Source organism: Agelaius phoeniceus, chromosome W (assembly GCF_051311805.1).
Source record: "Agelaius phoeniceus isolate bAgePho1 chromosome W, bAgePho1.hap1, whole genome shotgun sequence".
In the NCBI taxonomy this organism is placed as follows: domain Eukaryota; kingdom Metazoa; phylum Chordata; class Aves; order Passeriformes; family Icteridae; genus Agelaius; species Agelaius phoeniceus.
Window position 1 is genome coordinate 2,340,116 of NC_135301.1, and position 11,753 is coordinate 2,351,868.

An 11,753-nucleotide genomic window follows, 5' to 3' on the forward strand; every position below is an offset into this window, starting at 1 on the left:
GGCACGGGACAGATGTGTCACCGCAGCCCAACACAGGGCTGTTCTGGGCACTTAGACAAGTGCCATTGGCTTCAGCAGCCTGCCCCTGTGTGCTCAGGTGCTTTGAGCCTCTTTCTGTTCCACAGAGCCGAGCAGAACGGGAACAAGGAGATCCCTTTTTCTGGAGAGACCCCACAGCAGACTGTAGGCCAGAGTGTTTTGCCAGCCTTTCCAAAGCCCTTTGCGGGGCGGGAAGGATGTGACCTCTGCCCAGGCAGCAGTGCCTCGGAGCTGTTAAAGTCCAGCCGGGGGAGACATCAGCCTTTGCACTGGCCCGGTCCCTCCTGGCCATAAACACACGTGATGCAGGCGGGGCTGGGCTGCGCAGGGGCTCCCCAGCAGCACGGCCAGACTGCTCCTGTTTGCCTGGCCGAGGCCAGCCCTGGCATGGTGGAGCCCACAGGAGCACCTGGCACCGGCCTCACTCCACATCCTCTCTCCAAGATACATTCCCTTTGATTCCTCTTTGTTCCAAGCTCAGCAGATCATCCCCAGCTCTGCATGTAGCTTTGGCCCCCCGCTTTACACTCACCTACTTGGTTGCCTTAACAGAAGCATCTCCGCCAGCTCTCATCCCCTGGATGCCGTGGAAAACCAGGATTTCAGGAGTCCTCTCATTCAGTCCACAAACACACCTCAGTTCTTTGCCTCCCATATCTTTCTGTGCCGACACCAGGAGGTGGAAACCATCAGGAACCTACATGTTCCTATAAGAATGTTGGTTTCTGAAGGGCAGAATGAAAAAGAAATAGTTGTTGTAATTCAACATCTGTAACTGGACTGTAATTCCAGCAGGTAAAGGTGGTGATACATGGAAGTCTCAGAATCCAGATCTTTTCTGCAGCACATGTTCATGTCCCTCTAAAGTCACATTCACGGCTTTTCCCTTGCACCTCACCGCACTGGGCTGCTGGTGGTGTACAGTCCACCCGCATTCCCACCTACAGGTGCTCCCCAGGGAAAAGTACACCTGTACAGGAGCAGGGTGGAGGGATCTCTGAGGCCAGAGCAGAAAATTAGCACCTCTAACAGCTCAGTTGGGTTGCAAAGCTTTAGTATCAAATCCAGGCCGAAGATTGCTTGTTTGTTTGCCTGTGCATGTCACATGCATAACTCCTCTTTGGAATTGTGTTTACAGTAATAGATGGCCCTGGAGAGATGTAATTCATGTGATAATGCCGACATCAGAAATCTCCAGGTGCAGCTCGGATGATTTATAACTGGCCTCTTTATAGAACCAAGCCCCATGAATTATTTACAATTTTCTGAGAAAAATAGATTTAGCGTGTTTGGGGCTGGCAGTTTTCCATCCACCTGTGCAGGAGGGGAGCAGTGGCAGTGGGGGATGCAGCACGCCTGCCTGGAGGAGCAGCAGCTGCCCCCGCTCAGCAGCAGGGGCTGGATGGGCATGGGGACATGGGGACAGTGTGGAGCGATGGCTCCCTGGGCCACATCTCCAGGGACTGCTTCACTGCTTCCCTAGAAACTCCTGAGACAAAAGTGCTACCTGAACACTGCTGTGTGTTTCACGAGGAGCCTTCGGGAGCTGCCAGCGGAACCCCTGGTGAAACCCTGAAAGCTCTGCCATGCCCTCTCCTCGCAGCCACTCTGCGCTGCCAAAGCTCAGCCATTTCCAGCAACCGTGGCTGCTCTTTGTTTCCCTGCTGGACTTAACTGTACCAGCTGTTACCCAAATATTGGGAGATGCTACTTAGAAGGTCACTGTAACAGGCCAGTAGAGAGACTTTACACTCTAAATCCCTCGTACTTTTAATCATCTCCTGACAGCAGACACAAAGAGAATCCAAATAAACCACGATCTTCCCAAATACAGATGGTTTGGATTGTAGAGAATTGGCTTGAACAGATTAATAGAGCCCCGACCTAAGCAGGAAATGCTCTTTAGGAAATGAGCTGGATGCTTCCAGCTCACCAAACAGCATTAAGAGAGCAAACTGCTGCCAGAGGCTGCCCAGAATGACTTGCTTTTTGCTGTTCAATTTATTATTTATTTATTCTCAACAGCTCTGGTGAAATGCAAAATGGGAGTGCAGAGGTGAAAATCACCCAGACAGTGCTCCCTTTGGTTTGATGTGGCACCAGCTGCACATGGAGTTTGGTGATTCCTGTATCTTTTAAATTATTACTGTACTTCAGTGACTGCCAAGGGGTATTTAAAATGTTCTATTCACACTGTATTACTCATTCCAGTGAACTTAACAAATCATAAAAGTATAGTGGAAAGGTACAAATCTTATCTGATTGGCTCTTCCATCATGGTTTAAAACAGGATTTTGTGATTTCTGCAGAGAAGGAAATAAAATCTGCATCACACTGGGCTGAAATGAGGCTGTGTACAGACACACCTCAGCATCGTTCAATATTTAATGGTGTTACTTAACAATTTTTTGCTGAAAAAAGGCTTTTCCCACTGCAAAGCTTCTCGCTAGTGATGATTTTTTTCCTTCCTTCTGGAAAAATTTCATAAGAAATGTTAATATTTTATCAGGTTGCTGTTGGACTAACATAATTGCCTCTGTGTTCTCAGTATATACCTTCCTTGAAGCATTATTGAAATGGCTGGGGGCTGAGCATGGTTCAGAACACAGAAAACTAGTAAAAGATTAACTATTTAAAAATATGTCAGTATTTTATAATGTATTGTTGAGAATGTCATAGAAAAAAAGCTATAAGCCAAGTTGAATCAAGCTCCCACAAAACATAAATTGTTAATTGTTGCTCAGTTCCCAGTGACAATATAACACTGCAGGCATGAGCAAGGAAAGAAAGATTAACCCTGGAGAAGTCAAGAGAAGCCCAGTGTTTCTGTCAGTAATTGGCAGTTTACAGGAAAGGAAAAACCCAACATTTTGGGGCTATTTAAAGAGTAATAATAGATTGCACGAGGTGTGGTGCCACAAGGCTTTGGACAGGGGCTGCCAATTGTTCTGGAAGGCCTTTGATATAGGCAGGGGCCTGTTTTCCAGACAATTCCTTCCAGCTCAGTGTCCCACAGCATGGAAGTGTTCTGGAGAGTGTGGGAGTGGAGGGCCAGGTCCCCAGGGAGCAGTGCCACGGCAGAGGCCAGCTGGGCAGTGCTGTCACAGGGCAGGGGCTTTTCTTCCAGCTCAGTACTTAACCTGAGGATGTCTTACCTTGTTTAGCCCATGAGCAATCCAAATACCATGAGATTTGTTCTGTGGACTCTTCCTTTCACTTGGATTTCACATTCTGTGTGTGTTAATACACCTTGGGTTGGTGGGGGTGTGTGTGGTACTGAGGATCACAGGCAGGCATCCCTGGGGAGGACAGCAAAAGAGAGAAAGAGGAAACACAAAATGAAACCTGAAGCGCGTATGGAAGTAAAGTTGCTGAGATTCACGCTGTGTCAGGGTCTCTGAGCAGTGTGTGAGTCCCAGCTGCGTGTGACACTCACTGTCTGGGTGGGTGGCAGGGAGGGAGAGCATCCTGCAGAGCCAGGGTTGATTGCTGGCGCTAGAGTCGGCCTCAGGAGCTCTCCACAGCTTCCATGGCAATCTGGGTGTTCAGGTGAGTCACGGGGGCCTGAGTCAGGCCAGAGCCTCTAATCTTTGGGGCATCTCTCAAGCAATGCTGTCCCTCCTGTTCCACCACACCACAAACCACGGCGGAGCTCTCCCTAGTGCTCCCGGGGCTGCTCACCCCTGAGGGAGGAAAAACCCCAGACCTAAAAGACCGGTGCAATTAACAGTCAGGCTCACCATGCCTGCTCTCTTGTCTCTGGAACTGGCCAGAGTGGAAAATTACCTCCCTCTGTTGACCTCTCTAGAATTCTGTCATTTGGTTTCTCCTGGTTCTTATGGTACATAAGGAGTAAGTATCAGCTGTCCATGTTTTCCAGGGATTTGTGCTTTTACAGGCCCATAACCCTCTCCCTCAGTCCCTTTCCTGCTGCAAATCTGTAGCACATCCAGTCCCTCCGAGATCCCCAGCTTTCCTTAACCTGTGAGAGCTTTCAAACAATCCCTTTCAGTTCCAAGCAGTGCCTTTGGAATGCTCATCCTCTTTTCCTCCCCTCCCAGCCCGTTACAGAGTGGCTCTTTGGGAGTAAGAGCCATGACAAACACCACCCAGAGACAACAGACCTGCACCTTCCTGTAAAGCACTTTTTGGCTGTGGATTTGGTACTTGCAGCACTGGGCTACCCCCCCAAGCATGGCTTTTCTTAGCTCACATCCTGCTGAAGCTGCTGTGCCACCTGAAGAGCTGTCACCACCCCAGCACAGGTCACGGTTGCCTGTATTGCTCATTCTATGCAGGATTATCAATGGGAATTGGCACTAAAACCCCTCTCTGCAGACAAACTGGAGAGCTCTGGGAAGGAGCCCAGCTTTTGTAAATCCTCTATCATTCCTGCCCCAAACTGTAATCAGCACAGCCACCCCACCCATCCCACTGGAATTCCAAATCAGCATGCATATCTCCTTTCAGGGCGGAGATTTCTCCTGCACTTTGGGTTTCGTAACCCCAGTGTTTGGGTTGCAGCTGACAATCATTTCTCCTGTGTCTGCAGGGCACAGAATGGCTTCTCCCATTCCAAATGCCAGGTGCATCACAGTAACTTGGTGGAGGTTTACCCAAGTTAGGACAAGTCCTCCTCCTCGGGGAGGTTTTGGATTTTCTTTCAATGGGCTATTCCTACTTTTAATGTCATCTTTTCAAAGGAGAATTTGTTCCCTTCCCTCAAATCCAGACAGCCTCAAGATTTTTGCTTCTTGTAGAATTGAAGGCAGGTCAAACTCACAGTCCCACCTGACCATGCCTGAAGGAGAAATAGGATTATCCCCAAGATATGACCTTTAGACCCTTTAAAGTGTGACAGGCATACAATTAGCTAACAGCCAAACTGCTTCAGTGGGGTTTGGCAAGAGATCTCAGCCCCCATCTTTGTTCCTGTCCAAAAGAGAGAGGTTTGATATCCCTCTCTCAAAAGCAGCCACGAGCTTTACCATTTCTGTGCCTTCATCTCAGTTATGTGAATTCAGACAAAACTGACACCTGAAAACTGGTGTAAAAAGCTTTCAACCATTTCCATACAGGGCTATAACGATTTGGGAGAAAAGTGTCTTTTTGTGGTTTCCTTCATGTGATGTCCTCAAATCCAATAAAATCTTCTAGGAAATACCTGCTCTTTAATTAAACATGCTCATCAGAAGAAGGATAATAATAGCCTGGAGACCCTGGAAGATCTTAGGGCACAGAAAGCAACAGCATCCCTGTTAATAGGGTGGAAGATTTGGCTCCAAGCCCACGAAGTGCTTGCCAGGCTGTGGCGCCCATCCCATCAACTCACACTGAGGCATTTGGATATTCCTGTTCAATGAGCTGCTTGGTTCCATTTGGGTTTGTGTTGGCCTTTAAACAGAGCAGGGAAGAAGAGGAGGGAACAAACAAAACCGAGCAGAGGGAAACAAGAGGGATTAGTTAGAGGAGAACTGGGAGGAGAGTAGTGAGCAAAAGGGTGAGTAGGAGGAAAATCAATCTGAGCTGTAGGTGGGTAAGAGGTACATAAAGCCATGAAGATGACACCAGATTAGAGTCGTGAGTCAAGCACTAAAGCATGAAACAAGTCTACAAAGGGTATCCCAGGCTCTTCTAATTCACACAAAAATTCGGGGAAATAACCCCTCTGCCAGAGGCCTGTTACACAAACCCATTATTCATCATGTGCAGTAAGTAATGCTCGAAGGTGAGTCATGGAGCTGATGCACACATGTGGGGTCAGGTGGTGGCACAGGTTCCAAATAGGCTCAAAATACAAGGAAAGAATAGAATGGGATTAAGAACTGTGCAAAAATGTAAAAACTGAGATTACTTTGAAAGTAATTACTCACCCTGAAAAAGGAGGAATAGGTATGGTTTATACTTACAGAGCCAGCTTAGGCTCTGAAGAGGAATCAGTTCAATCCACCCAGCCTCTGACTTACACTCGTGGACATTTCTCCTCAATCAACCACACACACAGCAGAGACACCCTGGCAAACTAAAAATGGCCGGTGCCAGATGACACAAAACTGTGATGTTTCCTCTTGCTGTAAAACCTCATCTGCCTTACTATTTATTTCTGTAAGGTTACACTGCATAGCACCCTCTAAACTTCTGGCAGCCGTGGATGCAACTCAGTGCTGAACTGGCTGAACATCATGTGGAGACTGTTCTCCTGGTGCTGCCATGTTCATCTCCATCTGGTACCCTGGGAAGAGGAGCCAGAAGGATGCAGTAAGTGATGCCTCCTCTTGCCAGAAGAACCTCCAGGTAGCAGAACATGCTCTCCAGGGATGGGATCGCATACTTCATGTACTCAAACCACCCTCAAAAGAGCAAACTCCTTCTCTGGCACAGAAAGATCCAGAGATGAATCTTCATCAGCAAGGAAGACATACAGATCTGTCAAAAACACCATCTGGGGCTACCTGAGGTTCAGAAGATTGGCATTTCTGTGCCAGACAAACATGTTTTGCATTTCTCTTCATAAATTCTGAGCACAGTCATTTCTGCTGATGCTCACGGGGATGGCAACACATGGCAGAGGGAAGCTGGGGACAGCACAGCTCCTTCCACCCGAGTGAGGCTCCTTGGAGCTTCTCCGGCAAGACAACAATTTGCAGGAGTTCTGAGAGCAAGAATTGGAAACAGTAATCAACCAGAACCTAAATGTGTTCTTTATCCGAGGGTAGAGGCTGAGCACTGCAGGGAACCCGATGCCCAGCCTCCTAAACAAGAGTCAGGAACAGTTCTCCAGGGATGTGTTAAATTATTCCAGAGTAAGGCTGATGGCTGGCATCTGTGTGAGCCTGTGCAGCTACTTTCCTTGCCGAGTGGGAGGAGGATTAGTGGAGAGAGAAGAAAGGCATCGGGGAGGGTAGTGTGTTGTCAGAAGCTGCAGCACGTGTGGCTGCGGGGGTGGCTGCACATCCTCGCGGAGTCCCCACGGACTGCGGCGCGCTCTGCCTGCTCTCACCAGCCAGCGCTGCAGGCGCCTCCTGTGGGCACACACCTACAGCACAAACACACCGTGCATTTCCTTCGGTCAAACAGCAGCACTTCTGAAGAAGCTGCATCAGCTTAACACAGATGTGCCTGCATCAAGATTGCTGGCATTTTTATAGACCGACACACACAAAGCATATATCACATTTACCAGCAACCCAGTGCTGGGCATTTCCACTCTGCTTACTTTGGGAGTTTAATCAAATGAGTGCTATCACCATCTAACATCATTAATCAGCCATTTAAAGCAGTAATGGGGGCTTAAAGTAGGATGAGTGAGTGAATTTCTAGTTAGCGCATGCTTCTCTGCATATTAATTTTAAGTCTTGAATAGAATCATAAAATATCCTGAGTTGGAAGGGATCCACAGGGATCAGCAAAGTCCAACTCCCAAAGTCCAAGGAGAGGGCAACCTCTCCTTGCCCTCGTTCTGTTTCAAATCAATCTTTGCCACAGCTTCACGTGAGCTCTGCCCAGTGATTCCTTTTCTGGAATACTTTCCCCTTAATTTCAGACCTCAAGCCACGTCTCTAGGGAACAGCATTTCAACTTCCATAAGGCACCTTCCTTGGAGCGAAGACCAAAGGGATTTCTTTTTCCTGTGTATATGGAGCCTGAAAAAGAACCATGGGAGCTCTAAGCCAGGAAAAGAAGAAAAGGATAAAAGGATGCTGTGGCAAGCTATAAATATGTACATATATATATATATACATATATGTGTGTGTGTGTGTGTGTGTGTGTGTGTGTGTGTACATAGAGTGTGGCCACTTTATTGTAATGCCTCTATTGTATATATACATATACACACATTCATGTATATATAAATATATACATACATACACATCCATAGCTATTGGTACAGGCCAGTCATGAACACATTCCATAAAATGACATTGTGAGGTGGCTAAAAGCAGCAACTTCCCTCAAAAACAAACAAACTGACTCACTTTCACATGTCCCTGGTAAAACAGAGGGATGCTGCTACATGATGGATAAACCCTGTGGGTGCTGGGGACAGCTGCCTTGCCAGTCCCAGCAGAGCTGTGGGGTCCCTGGCAGGACCTGGCTGCTCTCAAGAGGCTCCTCACCTGTTCCTGTGTGCAGGGAGCCATTGCTGGAAATGTGTGCACAGAGCAGGGTGTCCTCCTTGCACACTGCTCCTGCCATGGAGTCAAAATAACAGTCCACATAACCTGGTGTTCCTTTTGTGTCTCAGGCCGCTGCTTCCCTGCCCAGACACGCTGCCCATGTGCTGAGAGAGCAATTGTAGGGCAGAATAATCCATTAGGAGCATCTGGATGCATACCCTGCAGCCACAATTTGTCTTTGGTGTTCTTATTTTCTTCTCCTTAATTGTATTCCTTGCCTGCTGCTGTGTGAGCAGCATTTCAGCGGAATCACTTCACTAGGACATATCATTGGAGTTGCTTCAGAGATGATTTAATCTTTGCACAATGCTTTGAATTCATAAGTAATATTATTGCCATGTACCTTGCTGTCTCCTGGAGGATTCCCCTACTGCTGGGAATGTTCATGGAATTACAGCTAGAATTGCCTGGCAGACTGGTTTCTCCCCTCTCTTTTTGCATGCCAGCCAGTCAGGAGAACAGCAATGTGCACTATCTGGGATAACATCCCAAAGTAAACGCCCTCACAAAGGGCTCTGAGTAATGTTGTAGTAATTCCTGATCACAGAAGTGCCTCCAGGGAAACATGAGATGGATTCCCTCTTCCAACCACATAAAATAATAGCAGGGTTTTGTTGCTGCTCTAGTCAAGCCAACACACATTCCCTTCCCTCAGAAAGTATGAAAGCAGCAAATTGCCCCAAATGGGTCTGGTTTTGTGCAGACAACAATGCAAGTCATAAAATCAATAATATCCCAAAACAATTGCCCAGAGCTGAACAATGGGATACACTGGGTGAAAGCTAAGCAGAAATAATGCTCCCTTAAGGAAAGACCTCTCACAAATCACAGAAGACAGGATGCAGCAAGGAAGAGTGACAGCCAGAAAAGCCAGAATTTTGATTTGTGGCAACACAGACTCATAGGAAGAGAAAAAAGAAAAAGAAAATAAACATTCTACTGTAAAAAACAAACAAACAAACCCCTAAAAACAAAACAGAACCAAAACCAAACTAAAACAAAAACAAGACCCACTACCACAATAAAAAAAACCCAAACAAAAAAAGCCCCCAAACAAACAAAAAATCAACCAAACAAGAAAAAGAGAACTTCCTAAGTGTACTCTGGTGGGAACATTTCCATGTTCAAAAGGGTCCAGAGACCAATCTGTGAGCAAAACTCACCTTCCCAGTGAAATTCCAAGTGAGAACCTGAGAAGGAATGAAGTGTTTGAGCACTGCAAGGCTTCAGGACTAAATCAGTCCCTCAGCTCTTCTGGGGAAAGGAAATTCAGAAAGGAAATACAATGGAAAGAGGCCCAGAACTCGGGTCAGTGACTTTCAGTTCCTCAGTCTTATCCCTCATTTCCAAATACCGTACAAGACCACGTGTATATTCTACTACTCTGATGATTCTACCATGCCGGCAGCATTTGTCATTTCCCAGATCCCAGGAACTGCATTCCCTGCTGTTTCCAGCCTAATCCTGAGTGACAGCATGTAGATCTAACGCTTTCCGAGCGTTGTTTCAGCGCCAAGCGTGCTCCGTCAGGAAGGCGGAGGCTGGAAGCAGCAGCTCGGTCCGTGCTGTCCCGCAGAGCTCACGGCCGCAATTCAGCGGTGTGGTTCCCCATCTGTTGGCAGAAGCAAGGAGTAACACTGGAGCTCCTCAGGAAAACAGATTTGGATCCAGATGGAGCCAAGGGCCCCGTCCTGTGTCAGCCCCTGATTTCACAGCTTGGGAAAAGAGCTATTCTGCACATGGGAAACATCCCTGCCGTGCTTGGAGCAGAGGTTTTACAGAAACATAGGCTTGTGTAAAACCCATGGACTTGGCGGATCACAGCAGAAAGGGGAATGCACAGGAAACATTTTTTGAATAGCTGGAGTAGGAAAAATCTCCACACCTGCATGTCCTTGCCATGAAATTTGTGTTAGGATTTCTGTATGTCTGTAAGCACGAGAGGATCCCTCACCCAGGGAATAACGAGGCACACTCCAAGTGCAGCCGCTGCTCTGTCTTTGTGGAATTCTCTGCTGGGCTGCACTAGCCCCAACTGCGGTAATTAACAATTCACTTGGAATGGAGCCTGATTTAAAGCTCAGCTCTCTCCAGCAAGTGCCAAACGTGAGGCAGGAAAGTACCTGGGCAGAGAAAAGCTCCCTGGAGAAACCTGCACCCAAACACGTGAGTGGCCTGCTAATGTTCCTGTCCTTAGAAAAACTTTAAAGGTTCTGGCACAACATGCACCCCCTTTAACTGATCCAGGGACCATATTCCATCTGAAATATTCTCACACTGCTGTGTGAGGAGGCACTAGGGCACAGGGATCCCTCTGCCAAGGGTTATCTCTGGAGCTGTGGCTGCTATTGATCTGTTGGTTCCCTCTCTCTTAGATATTGATGTTAGGAAACTGAAACTTCCAAAAGATCTGGGCTCAGCCTTCTTGACACTGAAACAGGGCTTTAGCCTAGGAAGAGATCCCTAATCTATCAACTTTGTCTGAAAGTTTTTAATTTGAATGGGGAGGAAAAAAGGGAAAAGAAGAAACCCTCCACATTTTAATAAAGAAAGGCACAATTCTTTCAGCATGCAGAATTGCCACCATTTATTTTCTGCCTACAAACTATACAAGCTGGAGCATCTGCCCTTTCCTCAAATTAATACTTTTCAAAATTACCATCTAAATTACTTTTGATTCCAGATTAGCTGAAAGGTATAGAGAATTAAATTCTTTCCCCCCATTTGGATTAATTGATAGAGAAAAAAATGGAAAGATGAACAGGGAGAGGATTGCTTAGAAAGACAATCTGTGTTATCCCCTGGTTTCTGCATATTAGGAAATGACTCAAATAAGAATGTGAATAAATAGGTGTGTTCAGAGCTGATTAAATACAGAATTACTGATATGTGTAACCCTTTCTACACAGTTGTGTCCCAAACCCTGACAAAACAAGACAAACAGGAATAGAGGCTGGGAAGGAGAGAAGCAGCAGTGGGACAGAAAGGAAGGTATTTTTTACTAGGGCATGTTGCTATTTTGGGGTGAAGGGGCACGAGTGAAAGATGAGAGTGAGGACTAAAGGAGAGGATGGAGGAGAAAAGTGCCGAGGCAGAACTGGAAATACCTGCTGGAAGTGACCAAGAGCAAGATCTGAGCAGGGTCTGAGCAATGGATGCTCCTCCTCATGGCCCCGGTGTGGGGAACAGCTGCTGTTTCCCTCAGACACGGATCTGTACTGAGTGTAAAACTAATATTTGGGCCGGGCCATTAGTCACTGTTAAGGGGCCCTTTTATCTGCAGTAATCTCCTTCCTGACAGTGTGTCCCACAGACCTGGCTTTGCATGCAGCAGCCTTGTGAATGCTGAAGTGGAAGCCAAATGTTCAGCCCTGGACAGGAATTAATGTCCTGCCCAGAGCAGGAACTGTCAAAAGCACAAGTAACCTCTGCTGCTTTGTTCAGCCAAAATGTTCCTGGTTTTAACTTTGGTTTTGTTTGGTGTGAGGAATTTGAGGCAGGCAGAAAAACAGAAAAGTGTTGAAAGACACAGCTCTG